We start from the raw sequence: 22,917 nt of genomic DNA on the forward strand, positions 1-22,917 counted from the left end.
AAGTTAACGGTCAGCTTAGTCAAAGTTAACGTCACGTCGTGACCATTCCTTGGTCATGTCGTGGAAATGAAACGACAACACAATCGCGACTCTGGACACTGTCACATCGTGACTTGTGGTCAGAAGGCCAAAATCTTCATTAAGTGCTTAACCTCTTCAGAAAAGGCCCATAACCTCAGATCTAGATCCTAAATAGCTTCATAATGGATAAAGTTTCCAACTTTATCCATTATGATGGTCCAAACTACCAAGATCTAGTCTTTAAATCTAAAAGGGACCAAGAATGCATCTTTCTTAGCTAAATCCATTAAGTCCAAGACTCCAACCTTCAGATTTGAATCAACATGATGTTTAGGTGAAAATTTATTCATAATAATGTCTCAAACTTTTAAGATCTAAACTTTAATACACCAAAATGGCCTAAATGACCAAAATAACTTGCATGGCTGAAAGGGAAGGCAAAAGATCAAAACTTTCCTAGTCCATGAGGTCCAAGAAAACATTCTAAACTGATAAAAAGGTTTTGGAGTCCAAATATGAAACATACAATGTTCTTAGGACCTTGGAGACTAATAAAGTTGCAAACTTTATTCCCAATTATCACTCAAAACTTATTAAAATGGACCAAAACACAAATACACTTAGATCCAAAGATGAAATGCAATGAAGATTGGAACTTTACAACTTACAAAGGTCTAGAAGGTATATGAAAGTTGAGATCTTCAATTGCTAAGCTTCAAGGATCAATCTTGCATGAAAAGATTACTCTAAAACCACCAAAAACTCCAAAAATGGATGAGAGAGGAAAGGGGAGGCTGGAATCTTGAAAACCCTAAAAAAAAATTTGTGGCCTTTGGGCTGCACAGTAAATTCGAGACAAAATCCTAAGATAAAAGCTAAAAATGCTCTAAAAAAGGAAATTAATTCAAGACAAAATTCAAGATTCCTTGAGAACTCCAAAAAGAGTGTATCTCATACTGTCATCCATCAACTAGGAGTCACAGCACCTTTGCACCCACTAAGATTCTCAAAAGGCCTTCTAATCCTCCCAATCCGGTAGAGCATAAGAAAGTAGTCAGTACAGTTGGATTAGGTATCTAAGCCCATAACTATAATTGGTATGTACTTGATTTGATTATGAGCATGACCCTTTTAGGTTGCCTTCACTCATCCAACTTGATAGGATGACTAATGGAGAGAGAAGAGTAGGTTTATTATATGAATAATAAATTGGTACTCATAATGATTTTATTAATATATTAATATAAGATTAATATATTATTTGGAAATCATATTATTAATTGGTGATTAATCAGAAATTAATTTGATATTAATTTTGGGATTAAAGGAACTGATTAATAATAGAGGGACTGTTTTGCAAATCATTGATAGTTGCAAAACTGGGCTGATGGACTCCTTAATTTGGAGTGGACGAAATCCTATAGGGAGGCCCTATAGATTTTGTACAAGGCCTCTTTTGGAGGAGTCCATGGATTGCTTAAGCCTTAAGCAGTAATTAGGGTTTCCTCCTGGAACCCTAGCAGCCCACAACCTATATAAACCCTCCAAGACTAAGGCCCCGTTTGATAGTTTCTGACTGATAAAGTTTTGACTGAGAAAGTTCTGTTTGGGTAAGAAATCATGAGTGAGTAAGAAACCATGTTGTTTGATTGTACATCTGACTGAATGTGCTGACTACTAAAAAATGACCATTTTACCCTGCCACAATCGATCACATACTACATATGAATATTTAACCCAAAAACAAAAGAGATTCTTCGATTTGCATAATATTCAAAACAAATTGTTCAAAAATATAATTTCCAACAAACACCAATTTGTTTCCAACATTCCACACATTAATTGGAATTATGCAAAATGGGGTAACAAATTCAAGAAATGATCTAATATCAACTAGAAATTTTGCATGAGAATTCAAAAAAAAAACAAACAAAATAGTTGTTGATTGCATCACATACTTGATGATATCTTGGAAATAAAAGAAGACTTGAACAAGAGGAGCCATGATCGATTATCAGATCGCCATCTCTCACCCCTCATCTTCTTCACCCACCTTGACAACCACCTCTACAGCCACCCTTCTCCATTCCCACCACCTCTACAACCACCCTTCAAGATACCAAATATGATTACAAACAATTCAACGGTTACCATAGTTCTATATAATCAATGACAACATAATTTGAAACCTATCATACTTGATTAATATTTAATCATAACATCAATAAGTTTTGGTATTAATTATTAGATTTATACCAACTTTTAGGGCAGAATGATCTTTATTTATTTGACATATTGCTTAAATTCCAACTCTTATTGCTTACGATTATTGCAAAGGAACAAACAGAACAAAACCTCCCATGGGACTTCAATTAAAAGATTACCTAGTCCTGAAATGTGATCATTCCAATCGATCAAATATCTAAAAAGAAGTGAGACGCTTATGTATTTCATCATTCAATTTGTAATTACACAATGAAAAGGAAACAATTGACATCATTATAAGCATTCAGATTTCAAAATTGTCGACAATTAACAACATTCCGCTACTTTGGAATAGCAGAATTTTCATATCATCTTTAGAGCAAAATCAATTGAACATCAAACATTGATTTAAGAGCAAAATCAATTGAACATCAAACATTCAAGAGCAAAAAATCGAAACTTTTAGAGAAAGAATGGAAAAATCGGAACTTTTATTGATAAAATTGGAACTTTAGATATAAAATTGGAACTTAATTGCAGAACATACCTGATTAGATGAAGAATGAGCTTCGATCGGTGGCTGGAAGATGAAGGATGGGTCGACGATGGTTGTTGGTTACAGGAGAAAGAAAACAGCCGCTGGAAGAGAAGAAGAAAGGAGGCGCTGTAAGATACGTTAGGGCAATGGGTACGATTGGAATTCTTTTTCCCTTTCTCAGTCAGTCGGCTTCCAAGATCTTTCCTAATCAGATGTTTATTTCTGAGTCAGACGTGTAATATGTGTTTATCAAATAGCATTAGTTGACCGAGTCAGCCAAAAAGGTCTGACTAGACTCAGTCAGACCAATATCAAACAGGGCCTAAGGAATTCTGGCCCTATGCTTATGAAACCCTAGAGTGGCCGATTTTTCTCATCTCTCCAATTCATCCTTTGAATTGAGTGTTTGTGACTCCATTCGAGGTGCAACAATTGGGGCACTAAGCTTTCAAGAGTCAAGGACTTGAAGGATTGTTCTTATTATTACAATATAACAAGTGAGGTAATCATATAACCCTAGTTTATATATGAATTTCGAATTGTATATGCTAGTTTATAGGGTTATTGCTTTGGAGTTCATATTTGCATGTTCAATAGAGAAAAACTTAGATCCAAAGCAATTAGGGTTTCATGATCACATAGAATTGTAGTTATGATCAAATCCCATCAGTGATATCAGAGCCTAGATGTTTTTCAATTGAATTGATGCAAGAGTGAATTATTCAAAGCTGGAAAAAAAATCATTTTTTTGCTGTCTGACAGATGAACTCGAAGAGTTCAGTTTTGGAACTCGACGAGTGCAGTACCCATAACTCGATGAGTTGGCCCTACTCGACAAGTGCACTGACCAGACTTGACAAGTTGGTCTGTCAGATCCCTGATTTTTCAATTTTCATATCTTGTTTTGATTTGGATAATTACCATAACTCGTTTTTACTGCCTAAAATCGAATTTTTGATTGGTAACGTGATATCCTTATCAAAATTGAAGATATGGTTAAATTTGGATAATATAAGATTATTTTGATTCATAGATTTAACCTAGTATTTTTGAATAGTTTCAAATTTCACCCTTTTGGTTTTATAGTTTAAATTTGAAAGTAAAAGTTTGATTTTAGAAATTTAAATAGTTAAAACCTTGCATTTTGAATAGTTTAAAATGCACCATCATGGATTATATTAATAAATTAATTAAGTTTTAAATTAAAAGACAATTAATAAATCCATTGATAGGTTTAAAAATTTATTGAATTAAAAGTTTAATTTATTAAAAGATTAAACCACCTAGTATTTTAAAAGTTTAAAATACACCCTTATACAATTATAATATTAACAGTTTAATATATATATATATATATATATATATATATATATATATATATATATATATATATATATATAAGAAAAGGCATGTCTTATCGTTAGTAGGCCTGATTCACGAAGCTGGTCTATAATGGGTGTTTAAGGAAACGACCTGTAAAATGACTGCCATTGGGTATCCACTCTTACCCACCGCACCCTTGACTAGTGGAGGGTCGTTAGCCGAACGGGTACGATAGGACACTAAACTCTCATTAAAAGTATAATGAATTATAAAGTAACTAAATGCTTTTATAAATTCCCAAATCTTAGTTACTTTAGGAAAATGTGAATTTGATGCTAACCCATGAAATTTCACATTGCACCTTATTTGTCAGTTAGTGGAGCGTGTGTGGTTAACCGACACACTAATGTGGACTAATGAAGGATGACAATGTGTTTCTCGTAAATTATTGTTGATCAATGGAGCATGTGTGGTTAACCGGCACATTGATTAGGTGATAAATGACATTGAGAGTACCAAGCTAATTTGCATGGTTATTCACACCTTGTTTATGATCCTCGGTATCCCAGTCATAAACTTGAAGGACATAATCGAGATTAAACGTGCCATTGAAAAGTTCAATGAATCTCAAAAGATCTAGGAATTTCATTCAAAACCTAATTTGTTAAAAGTTCGTTTTCATGGTGGAATTGGTGAATCGTCATTTACCTACCTTCAAATAATTGGATTACGACATCCCTCTTCCGAATTGTGAATTATTGTGTTGGGTCCTAGCCTTGATATTTCATTTGGGTGATATATCAAGGATTAAATCAACTTACTTGCATTTCTCCCTTTGTAGATGTCTGGTTCTGACAACTGTGGTCTTCCTTATCCTTTTGGAAAAGGCTTTCCTTTTGAAGATGATGTTCCAAGTGTCGATCAAGGTGAAAGATCATTCTCTTCTTCATGCAAAGGTGGAACTGGAAATCATACTTCTCTTCCTCCACCTCCTTTAGTGATTCTCCCTGACCCATGTTTTCGTCGACTTGAAAAGTTCAAGGTCACTCAAGCCCTATTGGCATGTAAGCATCGAGATGGAAGTCATGTGTGTGCACACGTTCTGAAGATGAAGTTGCACATTGACAGACTAGGAATGTTGGGTGTCGTCTTCCCAAGGAAGCTGACTGTTGACTTGGTTCTTCAATCACTTCCTGAGTTGTATAGTTAGTTCGTTACGAACTACTATATGATAGACCACAACACGACCCTTATTGATCTGACATATTTTCTAATTGTTGCTGAATCAACAATGATTTGGCGCACTGGTAAAGCAAAATTGGTTGGAAGATCTACTTCCCAAATTTCCATGGACGTAGACAATAACAATGATAATAAAGAAATGATTTATTCTCCTAAGAGAGAGAAATTGGAAAAAGTCAAAAAGTTGGACCATAAGAGAAAGGCTAGTTCTGAGATAGTTTCATGCGTTGATGCAAAAGAAGCCATCTGTTTCTACTGCCATTTGAAGGGACATTGGAAGCGAAGCTTCCCTGACTACCTGAGAGATCTAAGACATAGTAAAGTCAAATTGTGTGACTCTACTTCAGGTACATCCACTATCTAACTCTATTAAGTTCTTATTTATAGATTCTTAATACATGATGTGATAATATTACATTTTGATGTTTTGTAGGATCAAAGAGAAAGAAGGAAGCTTAAAAGAAGAGCAAGTTGAATCTGATTGTGAAGAGATGGATTTCGATCGCATGGTTTGAGGATCAAATTTTTGAGTTGCTGCTTAGGAGTTATGATAGATTGCTTAGGAATATGTAGAAACATAGTTTTCATATGTGTTTACGTTGTAAGGACAAGTTTCTGCATTTCATTAATAAAATAAAAATTTTATTTTATCTTATTTTACGTTTCCTTGGAATGACATTTATGGTTATGCTTACAAGATTCAGTGTAAGTCTAATACCTTGAAAAGTTTCAATGTATAGCAGAACGAAGAGGAAGAATCAATAAGGCAAAAAGATAAAAGTTTCTCCAATCTGAAGGAAAATGAGAGTACTTTAGTATCATGTTTTATGATCATCCTAATGATTATGGAACTATGTCACAATTGATCCTCTAAGGACACCTTAGTGCATTTCTATGGCTAAGAAGAGGAATCGGGAATTGTTGAAATGGTTAATCAAGAAGATGAGTCATACTTCGTTCCAAAATCAAATTTTAGAGTTATACTCTAGTTACTTCAAGTAGCACCTTGAGTAACATGCTCTAAGTAGGTTTATAACGCCTCATGAAATGTGGAGTAGAAATGTTTTCTTACTCTTACACATTTAAAATTAGTAGTTGTCTTGTTTTGGTTAAAACAAAGACCAACTAAGACCAATTACATGAAGTATATTTCTTGATAAGAGATCACACTAACTCTTGAATATTTGCCTGTCAAGGAATGTTCTTTGACAGAGAATCTTATATGTCAAGAGGGCAGTGGGAGTCTTAATGATCTTGAATAGCTTCACAAACTAATCAAGAATAAACCTTTTTGTTATCATTAGCACACGAACTGAGGTTAACAACCTATCGTGTTGACATATTCTTAATCATGTGCTTATTCCAGTTAAATTAACTATGCATGTGAGTTCTATGAGTTCTCATTTGATTGCATAAGCAAAGCACCTTGATCAGTGAAAGTACATTGATCAGTGTGGGTGAGCTGCTAAATAACTTAGAAGCACTGATAGGCGATTGTGCTATCGGATGGAAAAAAAATTAAGATTAAACAAGTTCAGTCCATATGAGTTTGAATTTGTCATTGACCTTGTCTTATGATAGTGGTTGGAAATGACAAATTCACATGGATTGGAACACATACCCCATAAAATCTAAGTCGCAAGAGGTTTCTCTCTACTTCATGAAAATGATTGTGAGGAAACGCTTTCACTAGTAGTTTTTAAAGGGTTAGAGTCAACAGTTGTGATAGTTGCATTCTCAAATTCGAGTATGATTACGACATCCCTCTTCATAGTTCAAATTATGAGTAATGGCAATTAGTTTGAACATTCATTACTTATTGTTGTAAGTTCTGAAAAGGTTTAGACACACACATGAGCTATCTAATGAATGGTGTGTGAGCTTGAGAAGTCTATATGAAGACTTATCGAGGCACCATGTATCAGAAATCTAAACTTTGGTAAGAAAGTCAATAAGTATTGATTTCTAGAAGTTCAGCTGATTTCTGGGTACATGTCAAAGCTAGTGGGAGCATAAGTGTTATGATGGTAAGAACATAATTGTTATGCTAGTGGGGGTGATTATTATGTTAAGGTGTTTTAAGTTAGCAATGCTATTTATAGGAAACAAAGTTATAAATTTGGAAAATTGTTTCGCTATAGTAAGGCTTAAGGGAGAGGTCAATTATACTTCATTTCGAATCTAAAAGCTTAGATTGAAATTTTAATCAAACTTAGTCATGGACATATATGAATATCATGTTGAAATGTTTCAACATAGGAAACTCTATATATAGGAATATTTTAGCAAAATACTGGTAAAGTATCATGTCTTTATGCAAGACATTATGAATCATATCCCATATGCTTTGGGTATATGATCAATTGCTTATGCTATAATATTCATCTGTTCTGATTTTTCCAAATGCCTAGCGCATTAAGAGGGAAAATGGGCTGGAACCAGATATGACTAAAAATTGCTAAACAACTGCCAAGGACAATCTAAGGTTTACCTAAGATTGGTTGCTTATGGACAATTGGAAGTATAGTAATGGATGGACCATATTGATATAATTTTGAATAGATATGATTCTATTAAGAATGGATTGTCATATGGAAATTATGGAAATGTTTCCATAACGGGAGTTGGATATTAAGATTCTCTATGTAAGTTAGAAACTTTTATGCAAGAAGGATGTTCAAGGAATGTACCTTAAATGTGAGACTTCATTTACAGGGAATTGTCTTGTAACAATCGCAATGGAATGTTTTGTAATATCATTGGCCAAGTCTCTGTGACTTTGGAGCCTAAACAATACAAAAGGATCATTGCATGTTAGTTTAGACTCTAACAGATTCTAGTAGTGGCAAGAATTTGGTATTCTTACACTTGTGATAAGGATTTGGAATTGTGAAATGAGCATTAGTGGAAATGTGTTCAATTGTTCTATTTTACAAGGAAAGGACCATAGATAAACATAGTGTGCATGCTTGGAGCATGGGATGACTATTGTTTTAATTCAAGTATTAAGTTGATTGTTCGAAACATTATACAATGAATAAGGTCTAATCAATATGATGATTAAATAATAAGTGCTTTATTTATATTCAAAAGTTTTGAGACCATATTGGATTAGTTTGTTCTTGTGTTTCACTTTGCATTTTTACTTCCCGAATAATAAGATTATTCAAACATCTACAGTCAATCATACTTTGGAAGTAAGTAATGAGGTAAGACTATCATGAATCTGACTGTAGATTGTCTAAGTGCATAGACATAGCAAATGTTTGCTGCAACGTTCATGAATACTCCTAAAATAAGAATTTGAGTATTAGATTGAACCCACGTTCATTTGAATCACTTCATGGATTTCATCGCGAGTGATTGTGAGACGATAATATCTTATATTCTTGAAACGGAGACATATAGTTGTTGTTTACAAGTAAGTTGTACATTGATAGTACGTAAACGCATCAGTAACTTGATGTTATGAAACATATTGTTGTGTGTGATTTGATGAGTAAATAGTACAAGCATATGAGTTGAAGTTTATCCATTCCTTTTACCCTAAATGGGATAAAAGCGATATCTATGGGCCCCTCGATGATTTAGTGATGACACCTAAGCGCTTGGCCAAGCCTGGACTAAGTTGATGTGTTCAATTGTAGTCTGAGTCAGTCGTTATAAATCGGAAGTCGGGAAACAAACCTTGGACAGAGAGAATGATTATAATCCATGTCTCATGTCCATATGATATCTTGTAGAATGGAGGAATATTTGATCCCTTATCTAAAGGACGTGTTACTAATAGGATCAGAGTTCAACAACGGCTTTCGAAAGCTACCATTGCTGATCAGATTCTGAAGTTGTACTTGCAATTATAGTTATTAGACTTATCCAAGTGGGAGACTGTTGGATTTGGTATCTAAGCCCATAAATATAATTGGTATGTACTTGATTTGATTATGAGCATGGTCCTTTTGGGTTGCCTTCACTCATGCAAATTGATAGGATGACTAGTGGAGAGAGAAGAGTAGGATTTATTATATGAATAATAAATTGGTACTCATAATGATTTTATTAATATATTATAAGATTAATATATAATTTGGAAATCATATTATTAGTGGGTGATTAATCAGAAATTAATTTGATATTAATTTTGAGACTAAAGGAACTGATTAATAATGGAGGGACTGTTTTGCAAATCATTGATAGTTGCAAAACTGAGCTGGTGGACTCCTTAATTAGGAGTGGAAGAAATCCTATAGGGAGGCCCTATAGATTTCAACCAAGGCCTCTTATGGAGGAGTCCATGGGATGCTTAAGCCTTAAGCAGGAATTAGGGTTTCCTCCTGGAACCCTAGCAGCCTACAACCTATATAAACCCTCCAAGACTAAGGCATTTCGGCCCTATGCTTATGAAACCCTAGAGTGGCTGATTTTCTCATCTCTCCAATTCATCCTTTGCATTGAGTGTTTGTGACTCCATTAGAGGTGCAACGATTGGGGCACTAAGCTTTCAAGAGTCAAGGACTTGAAGGATTGTTCTTGTTATTACAATATAACAAGCGAGGTAATCATATAACCCTAGTTTATATATGAATTTCGAATTGTATATGCTAGTCTATGGGATTATTGCTTTGGTGTTCATATTTGCATGTTCAATAGAGAAAAACTTAGATCCAAAGCAATTAGGGTTTCATGATTACATAGGATTGTAGTTATGCTCAAAACCCATCAAGTACTACCCCATAAAAACCCATTGTAGATACCAAATTAGTCAGAACTAACTATCATCAGACTGATTCATCTGCTTTTATAGCCAAATATGATGGTACAATTTTCAACCTGGACAACTTTCAAAATCAAGTGTATCATCAAACAAAAAACGAGCTTTTATGAAAACAGTTTCACAAAAATCTTCAAAACAAAATCTTGTACGGAAAGTAAAAAATATTAAAAATGAAATTGCAATTCCGAGAGACAAAGTGATTCCTACTGTTTCGGAAGCTACTTGTCCGAGAAAGGTTGTTTCGAATCCTCATGCCATTGAGTATGATTATTGGATAGATGAAAGAACCATGGGCTTCTGTTTGTTTCCAAAAGAATCTAGGAACAAACCTTCCAAAACATCTATTGCTCAAAAGTCACAACCAAAGCCTAAAACTCATGCCTTTGACCCAAAACCTAACTCGGAGCCTAAAAACTCCGCAACTCACTAATTTTGCAGGCACTCTGTGCTTTGGAGCGAGAAACAATATGGTATATTGATAGTGCTTGCTCCACGCACATGACGGGGCAGAAAGACATTTTGCGAGATCTCAAACTTTCACCAAATGTTGGCTACGTGACGTATGGCAACAACTCCAATTCTCAGATCAGAGGTTATGACATCCTTAGAAATGGAAACTTCTCCATTTCAAACGTGGCATATTTAGCTGATTTAAAGCATAATCTCATAAGTGTGTCACAACTCACTGATGCAAATCGATGAGTTGAATTCTATAAGAAACACAGCTATGCCATGACATAAGACTGGAAGGAATGTTTAATCAAGTCAAATCGCAACAAGAACATGTATCCTCTTGACATCAACATGATCATTGGCAAGCCCCAGCTCTGCTTATTCTCAAAAGTTGCTCCCGACATCAGCTGATTATGACATAGAAGGCTTGCTAATCTAAACTTCCGATATATGAATGATCTTGTTTCCGGTGAAATGGTAAGAGGTTTTCCACTCCTCAAGTTCGAGAATGATGATTTATGTGTTGCATGTGAATGTGGAAAGCAATCAAAGAAGGGTCATCATATTATCATTGAAAAATCCATCTCATAGCCGTTAGAACTTCTGCATATTGACTTGTGTGGACCCTCAACAGAAAAGAGTCTACATTACAAAAAATAAATTCTTGTGATTATGGATGATTTTGCTAGGTTCACCTGGGTCTTCTTCCTAAGGCTTAAATCAGAAACCGCCTCCGAACTCATCAACTTCATCAAAGGAATTGAATATCTCATCAAACTTCCAGTAAGGAGAATCTGAAGTGATAATGGTTCGGTATTCACCAATGCCTCCATAGAGAACTTCCTCACCGAGAAAGGTATTGACCACAACTTCTCTGCTCCATACACTTCGCAACAGAATGGTGTAGTCGAATGACGTAACATAACACTTGTTGAAGTTGCTCGATTCATGCTTAACTTTGCCAATCTTCCACTCTATCTTTGGGCTGAAGCTGTCTCAACTGCATGCTTCACTCAGAATATGAGTATTATCAATAGATTCCTCAACATGACACCGTACGAATCAATGAACGGTCGAAAGCCAAGTATTTCATTTCTTCATGTTTTTGGATGCCGATGCTTCATCAAAAACAACCGTGATCAGCTTACAAAGTTTCAACCCAAAGCTGATGAAGCAATTTTTCTTGGTTACTCTGCAAAATCAAAAGCTTATCGGGTTCTCATTCGACGTACTCGACTTATAGAAGAAAGCTTTGATGTCACCTTTGATGAAAATTTTGTTCGGGATTCTGGTGCAACCTATGTTACAACTCACATTTTAGAGTCCAATGCTCCTTCACCAGATTGTCCGAACCCTCAAATAATTCATGAAGTTGACTTTGAAACCCTTTTTGGAACCTTAGAAACAACTATTGATTCAAAATCTCGATCAAGGAAAACCTCATCCTCTATAGCTCCTGTTTCTCAAACTATTTCGGGTCCGACTCCAACCTTTCCTCCATTTGATTCCGAACCATTTCAACCTTCACAGGTTGAGGGGGAGAATGGTCAACCTTCCCTTGAATCAAATGTGGATGGATTCCAAGATGAAGCTGCCAAATTTGACTCTAACCCGATCAACAACAATGATGATGCAAATTTATTCGATTTCCCATCTAATGACGATATCAACCTATCCGGTTCAGAAGTTCAGGGGGAGCATCATCCACAAGTTCAAACCATTTAGGGGGAGCAACACAATCCCATTGTTGATATTGGATCTTTTGCTGCACAAGAGCTTTCGAGATTACATATATGGACCAAGGATCATCCTCCGAACCAAGTTAATGGAAATCCAAACGTTGGTGTACAAACTCAATCTGCCACAAGTATTCAAAATGAATATCATTTCTCGGAATTTATCTCAATGGTTGAACCCAAATCCATCAAATAAGCATTAGAACATGCTGATTGGATTACAACCATGTAGGAAGAATTGGCAGAATTCAATAGAAATGAAGTCTGGACTCTCGTCCCTCCTCCTCAGAACCATCCCATTGTTGGTACTAGATGGGTGTTTCGGAACAAACTAGATGACGCAAGAGTGATCATTCGAAATAAAGCAAGATTGGTGGCCAAAGGATTCACACAGATCGAAGGGATTGACTACAATGAGACCTTTGCTCCTGTTGCCCATCTTGAAGCCATTAGAATCTTCCTTGCTTATGCTGCTCACAAAGGCTTTAAGGTTTACCATATGGACGTCAAAAGTGCCTTTCTAAATGGTGAACTTGATACTGAAGTATATCTCCAATAGCCTCTAGGTTTTGTCAATCTCTCATATCCGAACTACTGCTACAAACTCCGAAAAGCTATTTATGGCCTCAAGCAAGCTCCTCGAACCTGGTACGAGACTCTCACCGAATTCCTTAAGCATTCTGGTTTTCAAAGAGGTATTCTCGATCCTACTTAGTTCCGAAGGTCAAATGGAAAACATCTCATGTTTGTCCAAATTTATGTTAACGATATCATTTGTGGATCTACGGATTCATCAGTGGTTGTTGATTTTGCCAAATTGATGATCAATCGTTTCAAATGAGTATGAATAGTGAATTGAGTTTTTTCCTCGGTCTTCAAATTAAACAAACAATCGAGGAATTTTCATTCATCAAGAAAAGTACATCTTGGAACTCCTTAAGAAATACTCAATGGACACCTATGCCCCTGCCAAGGTACCATGGGTTTCAGACACAAGATATTTTTGGATCCTTCAGGTGTTGCTGTTGATGAAAAGAAGTGCAGGGGAATGATTGGATCACTACTCTGTCATACAACAAGTCGTCTAGACATCATGTTTTCAACATGCTTGTGTGCCAGAATTCAAGTTAATCGAAAGATGTATCATCTCTTGGCTGTTAAGCAAATATTCTAATACCTCAAAGGTACAAAGAATCTCGGAATCTGGTACCCAGTAAATGAAAGTTTCCTCCTTCGGGCATATTTAGATTCGAACTATGACAGTCTTCAATTGGACATAAAAAGCACATCTGGTGGCTGTCAATTTTTTTGGTGGTCAATTGGTTAGCTGGTCATCTAAGAAACAGAACTGCATTGCACTTTCAAGAGCTGAAGCGGAATACATTGTTGCTGCTAGCTGCACATCTCAAATTCTTTGGATAAAATCACAGCTCTTGGACTATGGTTACCCATTTCAACAAATCCCAATCTTTTGTGATTCGTAAAGTTTAATCGCAATTTCTCACAATCCATTTCAGCACTCTATGACGAAGCACATCGATATACGGTACGATTTTATGAAAGATCATGTTTTAAAGGGTAACATCAGACTTATTTTTGTTCCATCTGACGATGAGATTGCTGATGTCTTTACCAATGCATTAGATGAAACCAAATTCAATGGTTTTATGAACAAAATGGGTATGATGATGTCTGATCCTCAGTTCTTTCAAGAGGTGTATACTCTTTGATAACAACATCAGAAAGTGAAATAGTTCCGGAGTCAAATTTTCTCTCATCTCGAAACTGTTGCCTCTCAGAATAAATAGGATCATTTTATGTGTTTTTTTTGTCTAACCAACTCTTGTAGTTCTAAGTTATACATCTCATTTCATCATATGGAGTCCATGACCAATATAGTCACATTGGTATTTATCTCACCTTGGAACTTACTTCATAAGTAATTAAGAAGAGCATCTCGAAATTCCAGTCCAGAATGGTATTGGACTTCCATTCTTAGTTCGAGATCAGATCCTTCTTGTCTCAGAGTCTCAAAATCTATTTAACACAAGTCAACTAAGATCTTCCCCTCTCTTACCTCTAATATTCGGTCCGAGTAAGTGCCATCTCGTACTTTATATTATGTACTAGAGCTTTTCATTCCAACCTTGGAAGCATCTTATGACTCTTCTTCTCGGAACCTTGTGCTCCGAGATCACTTCATAAAACCCGTCTCGTACCCTTAGTGCTACGAGACCATTTTCAAAAATCATCTCGGAGTTTCTCCACTCAGAGATCAACTCGTTCAGAATTCCAAAAGGTTTTATCATCATTTTTAAAACGATCTTATCCTAATAATCCAAACAGTTACTTTTTTCAATGATGATTTTCTTTAATCTTGGAAAACCGCACCACATTTTGAACACGTCTCTATACGATTAGACATCACATCACCAAAATGACGGTTTCTATTCTAAACATCACGCCGTATGTAATGTCCGCGTTTCCAGGCTAGGCATTATCATTGATGTAATAGTCTAGGTTAACCCTTGTAACTCTTTTTGAAGTATTAATGATGAAATATTTGAGTATTATGTGAATTATGTGTTTATTTTCTTAATTATTATAATTTAATGAATTAAGAATAAAATAAGCATCAAATTTAAAGTGTGGGATAATCCCAATATCTTTGCATAAAGATGTAGTGGTCAAAACAAGGATTCCGAAGATATAAAGAATGCCGAAATCCGAGTTATAACGAAGAAGTTATGACCTGTCGAAGTTTCGCGACAGAACCGACAACGCTGAATGACGTAAAAAGTGAAATTTACGTTAGAGTAATATTTAGCCTTAGCGATCTAAACGAAAGTCGTAGAGTTCGTTAAACCAAAAGCGTGCATAAAAAGAACGCCCAAATCTGACTTCGTATGAGGAAGTTATGATTTTTTCGAAGTTTCGACTTAACAATATGCAGCCTGAATACTCGATTTGAGATCGAGCGGTTTTTAGCCGAAACAATATAAATGAGAATCAAAGGTCTCGTTAATAGGAGTAAAACAATAAAAAGATAGGCGAAAACGGACGTCGGATGAAGAAGTTATGAATTTATAACGGAATTTTCCTATCCCGGCCTACTAAAAATAAATAATAAAAATAAATTCAAAATTAGCCGACGGAGTCTAAACGAAAGTTGTAAATCGTAGTCTCACCTATGCGTGGATATAAAGAACGTCGAAAACGGAGTTCGTATGAGGAAGATATGAATTTTTGAAGTTTATTAAATATTTTCGATATTTTATATATATATATATATATATATATATATATATATATATATATATATATATATATATATATATATATATATATATATATATATATATATTCCGATATTATCCGAAGGGGGGGAGTCAGCGATCTTATCGTCATTACGCCCAGCGTAATCTCAAGTGACGCCCAACGTAATTCGACCTTCCAGCCCCTATAAAAGGAGGTCGAGGGCAATCGAGTTCATTGCTCATTTCTTCCATTTTTCTCGCGTTTTTGCATCGTTTTTCGTGCAAGAATTATCCCGAAGCCCCGATATCATTCCCGAGCCCCGAAGCAAGTCTCGAGGTCCCGAAGATCCCGAGAAGTAATATTCCCGAGCCAAAGCTCTGCCCGCGAGGAGTCCGGTTTTTGTGAAGATCTTCCAGATCTGCCGAAGAATACTACTTCTACAAGCTGTAGTGCTGTCCGATCATCTTCTGATCAAATGAGTGTGTAGTTACTTTCTTCTAACGCATAATTATGAAGTATTTTATACGAAATACATGTTATGTGTATAATTTTGTTGTTATATGTGTGAATGTATATTCATTCTCTTCTATCTCATAGATCTGATTTATTTTCTATGAAATACGTGTTATGTGGGTGTGCCTCATCTGTTATGTGGAATATGTATTGAATGAAAATGCTATACAGGTTTTAAACTATGTATGAAAATATATATTTTTATCTACTAATATGTTGGGTAGAACATGGGTAGATAGTTGGTGTGTAATAAACAGATGAGAGGCCTCGATGTTGTTGTTGTTGTTGTTGATCTAGTTATTCAGCGGAGTATGGATAACGACCACAGACTCTTTCTAGACAGTCCTGTGGAACGCTAGCAGGTTCATAACCTGTAGGTGTTGTGAACGATGTGTTCACCGGTGTACTCTATCCCCCTCATGGTTGCCTTTAGGATATCTATTGTTGAGGAAACCCCTTAGCAGTAATGTCCGTCCCGATGAAAATCCTAGATTAGGTCCCTTGAGATAGATGTTGTTTTAGAGACGTAAAGTGAGGATAACGGGAATGGTAATCGGGTTATTGTTGATTGATGAAATTAAATATAATTTATTTATTGTGGGTTGAAAACCCTATATGCTCACCAGGCTCCCAAGCCTGACCCACTCAGTTTCATTTGTATTACAGGAAGTGGCGCAAGGGCGTAAGATGGATGAATCATCGAGTTGTTTTGTTTACAAGTCTGTATATGTATATATTTGTTGAATGACTTGTAATGTTATCGTTTATGCTTTATGGTCTGTATCGGAACATGACATCCCGAGTTTTGGTTATATAATGAAAATGCATCTCTTGATGAAATGCTTTGATAAATATTATTTTATCATGTTTTGTTTTGGGAACAAATTCTGCAACACTTTTAAATCAAAAGGATTTACTCTGAAATTATTTTAAAAAGCATAAATGAAATCGGTCTTTTCTGGCCGCGATTTTGGGGATGTCACACCATAATTACCTTAGCCGTTGCAGGTCAACTCAACCTATTTTTGGCATTACATTAAATGCGATCCGTATTCCTATTCGGGTTTCATCATTACGCCTCTGACCCGACCCATTTCCTTAACCTATAAAAACCCTAATCAAACCCCTTTTAACCTTTACACGCACAATAAAAAACTCAAACCTTCTTTTTCTCTCTACAACTGTGTTCTTCAAAGCTTTAAACCCGCAACAATGACGTCATTTCAATCTCCTTCCAAAGTTTCTCAAACCGCTCACAAAACTGCCAAATCTGCCCCCAAAAAGAAATCATCCAAACGTTCTTCATCGTCAATGTCAACTGAACCCTTCCTCAGGGACACTACGCAACTCTTTTCTCTGGACCCAAATGACTATGAGGAGTCAATCCGAGTCATGATCGAGTTCATTACTCATCATCCCATCGTTTTTCCACTCACCAAGATACCCGACCCACCAATCCCTTTTGTTCTTCTTCACACAGCCTTTGAGCGAATCAAGATTGAAAAGGACGTTCTTGAGACAAAGATAACTGGAGATCGAATTGTACCTATTCAAAAATCCACCTTTTTGAAAGCAATTGGTATTCTGAAAAACCCAAAAGGCTTCAAGGTTCAAGAACAATCTGCTGAGGAGTTTTAGTTTTCCTTCAATCATATTGGGTATGCTTAAGAGTATAAGGCTAAGAAATTCAAGAAATCGGTTGTTTCATGTCTTTGGACAATTCTAATGCATTTCATTCTTCGAGGGTATCGAGGAAACATGGAGGCACAGACACTCTCAGAAAAGATTGGCTTTATGTTTTATACAACATCTTCTCTGGGAAAAACAATGTTGTGGATCTTACTAAAGTATTATGGTAGGACTTTCGGATGTTTGCCATCAATTGCAAGCCTCACAAGATATCAAGTCCTTGATTTTGGGCTCTAACCATCGAACACCTGGATAGAGAATGAAATGAAACAATTCTCGTGGATACAATTCTGAAAGAGGTATATATCTCCTTTAAAAATATCAAGTCTTATCGCCTTCCGGACCAAACGTCCTTCAAACCCATTAGGCGATTGTCAGAACATATGCTAGCAATCTTACCTTCTGAGTCCATTCATTTGAAACATCATATGGAGACTTTGATTGTGTATAGCACTACACAATTCACCCCTGTCTCCGTTGAGCCTATCTCGGACATGGCCAAAGTTGTTCCATCAGGTGGTAAGAAGAAGAAATTTGACAAGAGAAAAACCTCTCCCTAAAAACCAAAAACCAAAAAGAGAACCAAAGTCGGTTCCTCCTCTCAACTGGTAGGAACTAAAGACATTTCGACTGACTCTGGCCATCCTCTGTAACGCCCGTAGATCCGGGCTAGTCAATTTAGAGATAATAGGGGTCGGAAACGACTTTTTGGCAAAAGATTATTTAGAATAAATAATCTTAACCAAGTTTTAGTATATGTTACAAGGTTTCCGTACATATAAAGAGTGCCGAAATCCGAGTTATAACGAAGAAGTTATGACCCTTTCGAGGTTTCGCGACGGAACCGGCACGACACCGGGAAGTGTAAATAGTGAATTTACGATAGAGTGACTTTTAGCCTTAGCGATCTAAACAAGAGTCGTAGAAAATTTTAAACCGAGAGTGTCCATAAAAAGAACGTCCAAATCTGACTTCGTATGAGGAAGTTATGATTTTTTTAAGATTTGGCATAGCAGTGCATGGCCCGAAACTCGAATTTTAGTTCAAGTGGTTTTTGGCTTACGCGACCTAAATGAGAGTTTAATATCTCATTAATAGGAACTCAACGACAAAAAGACAGACGAAAATAGAGTCTGTATGTAAAATTTATGAATTTTACGAGTACATTTAACAGTGTAATCACCTCCTACTGTTAAATTTAAGATCGGTCGAGAATTAGCCGACGGAGTAAAAAGGAAAGTTGTAGATTTTATTTTTACCTACGCGTGGATATAAATAACTTCAAAAACGAAGCTCGTATGCGAAAGTTATGGACGAAGCTTAGTCTCTACTTTTCGAGTGCGACAAATTCGATATAGTTTTGTAAATCCGAGATAGATCGAGAATTAGCCAACGAGATCTAAGTGAAAGTTATAGTACTCATAAATACCAACGCGTGGATATAAATATCAACAAAAACGGAGATCGTATGCGAAAGTTATGGACGAAGTTTAGTCTCTACTTTTCGAGCGCGACGAATTCGATACAATTTTTGTAAATATGAGATAGAAGAAGAATTAGCCGAGGGGTCTAAATGAAAGTTGTAGTACTCGTAAATACGAATGTGCGTATATAAAGAACATAGAAAACGGAGCTCGTATGCGAAAGATACGGACGATGCTTGGAGACTACTTTACTATAAAATTTCTATAAATAAGAGATGAACTCTTCATAATTTCTTCACACATAAGCCTCTCTTTCTGTCTCTAACTTCTCTCTAGCCTCCCTAAACCACCCTAAAGTCTAGGTAAACCCCCTAGCACCCAAAGGAAGCCCCGAGGCTCCCGGAGTCCCGAGAAAAGAGCCTTTCGGCTCGGAAACACTACTCCAGCGAAGCCCAATTTTCGAGAAAACTCGTTGTAAGTGAGCTATGCCTACCCTATCTTTAGTATAACTTATGTTTCAATATAGTAAAGTTATTAGGACCTTATAAGGAGTATTTGGGCTATTATTATGGGTTATATAAGTATTGTCTAACGCTTATATAATAGTAATAATAGCTAGACTATTAAATTAGTCTCGTCAAACGTTAGACTAAACTCTAGTGGTAATGATACTAGGTTTCGTCAATGGATAATTGTTTTAAGAGTAACGAAATGCTGTCCGAGTGCCGACTCACCACCTTACCAGGTGAGTGCATAGTTACTTTCATCTTACACATAGATATGAATTATTTTATATAAACTACGTGTTATGTGTGAATATTATATATATAATTGCTATCTATGATGGATGAACGATTTTATACAAGTTTTAAATGATTTAAATTGTATATGTATTTTACATCTACGATAATGTTGGGGTAAAACATGGGTAGATGTAATAGATGGAGTATGAGTTGGATGATGCGTTGAGAGGTGAAATAGACCGTGAGGTGAGGGTGAGAGGTGGACGATGTGAGAAGCCTTTTTCCCAAATGATGGCCCCGTCATTCAGCAAAGTATGGATGACAACCACGAACTATTTTAGACAGTCCAGTGGAACACTAGCACGCTCGCAACCTGTAGGTGTTGTGAACGATGTATTCACCGGTGTACTCTAAAAACCCATTCACATGTATTGCGAGTGGATACTGTCGATAAACGAAATAGCCCCGATAGCTATGGATTTCGTGCCTGTTGAGTAAACCCTGGAAACGATAGATTTCGTGCCAATTCCTTAGGATGATCCTTAGGAATGAATTAACGAGGAGTAGCTGATTCTTAAGGTAGACCCTTAAGAGTAAAGAAGATAATGGGGATGGGTAATTGGGTTAACTGTTTGACGATTAAACGTAATAATTATATTATTGTGGGTTGAAAACCCTATGTACTCACCAGGTTTCCCAACCTGACCCACTCAGTTTATTTGTATCACAGGTGTCGATATGAAGTTACATTACACTGAGAGATTAAGGAGATATAGATCACTAGTGTAAATGAATGTAAGTTCTGTTTATGCTTATGTTTTTGTATTGACGATGACATCCCAAATGTTTTAAAATAAATAAAATACGTTTCTTCGGAAATGCTTTAATAACGTATTTATCGTGTTTTTCTGGGAACAAATTCCGCAACATTTTTATTAAAACATATACTCTGATTTTTATAAAGCATAAACAAAATCGGTCTTTTCTGGCCATGAAAATTGGGGATGTCACATCCTCTTACCCTACTTAGCCACTCTTCTGAAGTAACTTTGGAGTTTCAATATCACAAGCACACACACACACACATGGGGAGTCTCCACAAAATCCACCCTCACATTCTCAACAAGGTGTTGTTGGTGTTGAACAAAGTTCCTTGCACCCCCTGGAACAAACCCACGTATCTCTTTGGAAATCCTAATTCTTTCAACACAAGCACGGTCTGAGATACCTGTCTCGAACCCCAAGCATTCTGAGGCTCGAGTAGTCCCTCCAACCTCAAGTGCCTCAACTGGTCTGTTACCCGGTAATGGTACAGGACGACCAGGGGCCAATGATCCTTTGTTGGAAGATTTTATTGATAGGGCTCATACCAGGCATCCAGAACTCACCAAGCCTCAAGTTAAAGCAACTCTCATTTCGATGAGAAACAGAGCTATTCAAAGCAACTTACCATTTGTTGCTCCAATTTATGACATAGTTGATCTCGAGTTTGTCTCTGGAGAAACACAATACAACATTATCTCTGAAAATCCTCCCAAGACTTAACACGATGACGATTTGCACTCCGTTCCAAATGAAGAACTTTCATATGAAGTCATGTTCGATGATGAAGGTGCTTCTATTGCTGCTCCTCAGCTGTTCTCCTCATTTCACTTCCCATCGAAGGCATCCTTCTCAAGGCCATTTTTTGACTTTGGACTCTCATCCACATTTTCCGAGCCGGTTGATGAAGAAATCCAACTCGATGATCAAGTCCAAATGCATATCGAAGCTGAAACAGAGTCTACTCCCAAGCAAGTCAATGCCGATACAACTCATCCTGGCCCTTCTAAACAACCAGCCAACCTAGATGATGACAAAAACAAGTCGCGGACTTCCACCTCAGACACAGGATCATCCGCTGGAAATTACGTTGATCCTTTTGCCCTCCTGGAACTCCAATACAATATCTATGATACAATGAAGAAGGTTGATGCAATAGAAACTTCTGTGGCCGAACTCAACGCCAAGATTGATGAAAAGGTTTTTGGTATGGATTCCAAGCTCGATGCAATTCTGAACTCCCTGTCCGAAACCAACAAGTCCGGACCCACCACTACTGAAAGGGAAGCCTAGCTTAATCAGCTTATCTCTTTTCGCCTCAAGCACACTATCGAGGAAGTTGAACATAAGTATGATGCCTCTCTCAATCACTACCTCGACATAATCACTAAGATGCTGAACGTTCATGATGATTTAGTCGAAGCCACAAACGAGCTCATCAAACAAACTCATGTTCACCATGAGAAACAGATTCAAAGGTTAGAGAAAGAGATAAGAAAGAAGGATGAGATGAACTTGATCATCCAACAAGTTCTTATCAAGCTCCATAGGGCATGCTGGAACATCGTGGATGTTTCGAGCAACAAATTTGACGAGATGCTCTCAATTCTTGCAACCCTCTTCGATCATCTAAAAGCTCAAGCTCCCACAATTGAAGCTTATGACATGAATCAGAGTTTTCAAAAAGGGTTTGACAAATTCTTAGATCTTAAAGCTTCTGCGTTGCTTACACCGGTTGTAGGGTCCTTCGTTGCAAGAGGGGGAGAAGGACACATCTGGAGAACTCAACCCTAGAAACCTGTCTCGGAGTTCAAACTCCGAGATGAAAACTCTGATGATTCTTTAAAAAATCTTTCAGGTTATCCAAGTGGTGATGATAATGATGATGATGATATTTATGTTACCAATGTCATCATAGGGCTTCCAGTCTCGAAAAGGTTTCCAGCCAAGGTGCTCTCCGAGGAAGAGCAAAGGATTTGGTCAGCAATATCATGGCCATCAACTCTGTACGATGTACTTCAAAGGAGCCGAGAAATGGAAGAGGTTAAAACCCAACTAATTGTTGATACCTTCCGAGCCATCACATCAATGCTACCTCCAATCCCTTCGCCCAAGATTGCTCCTATCGATGAAGGCTCTCCTCTTCGGAAGCCTGATGATATTTCGGAAGAGCCTT

This window comes from Lactuca serriola, chromosome 4 (assembly GCF_051521515.1).
Source record: "Lactuca serriola cultivar US96UC23 chromosome 4, Lser_US96UC23_V15, whole genome shotgun sequence".
Lineage (NCBI taxonomy): Eukaryota > Viridiplantae > Streptophyta > Magnoliopsida > Asterales > Asteraceae > Lactuca > Lactuca serriola.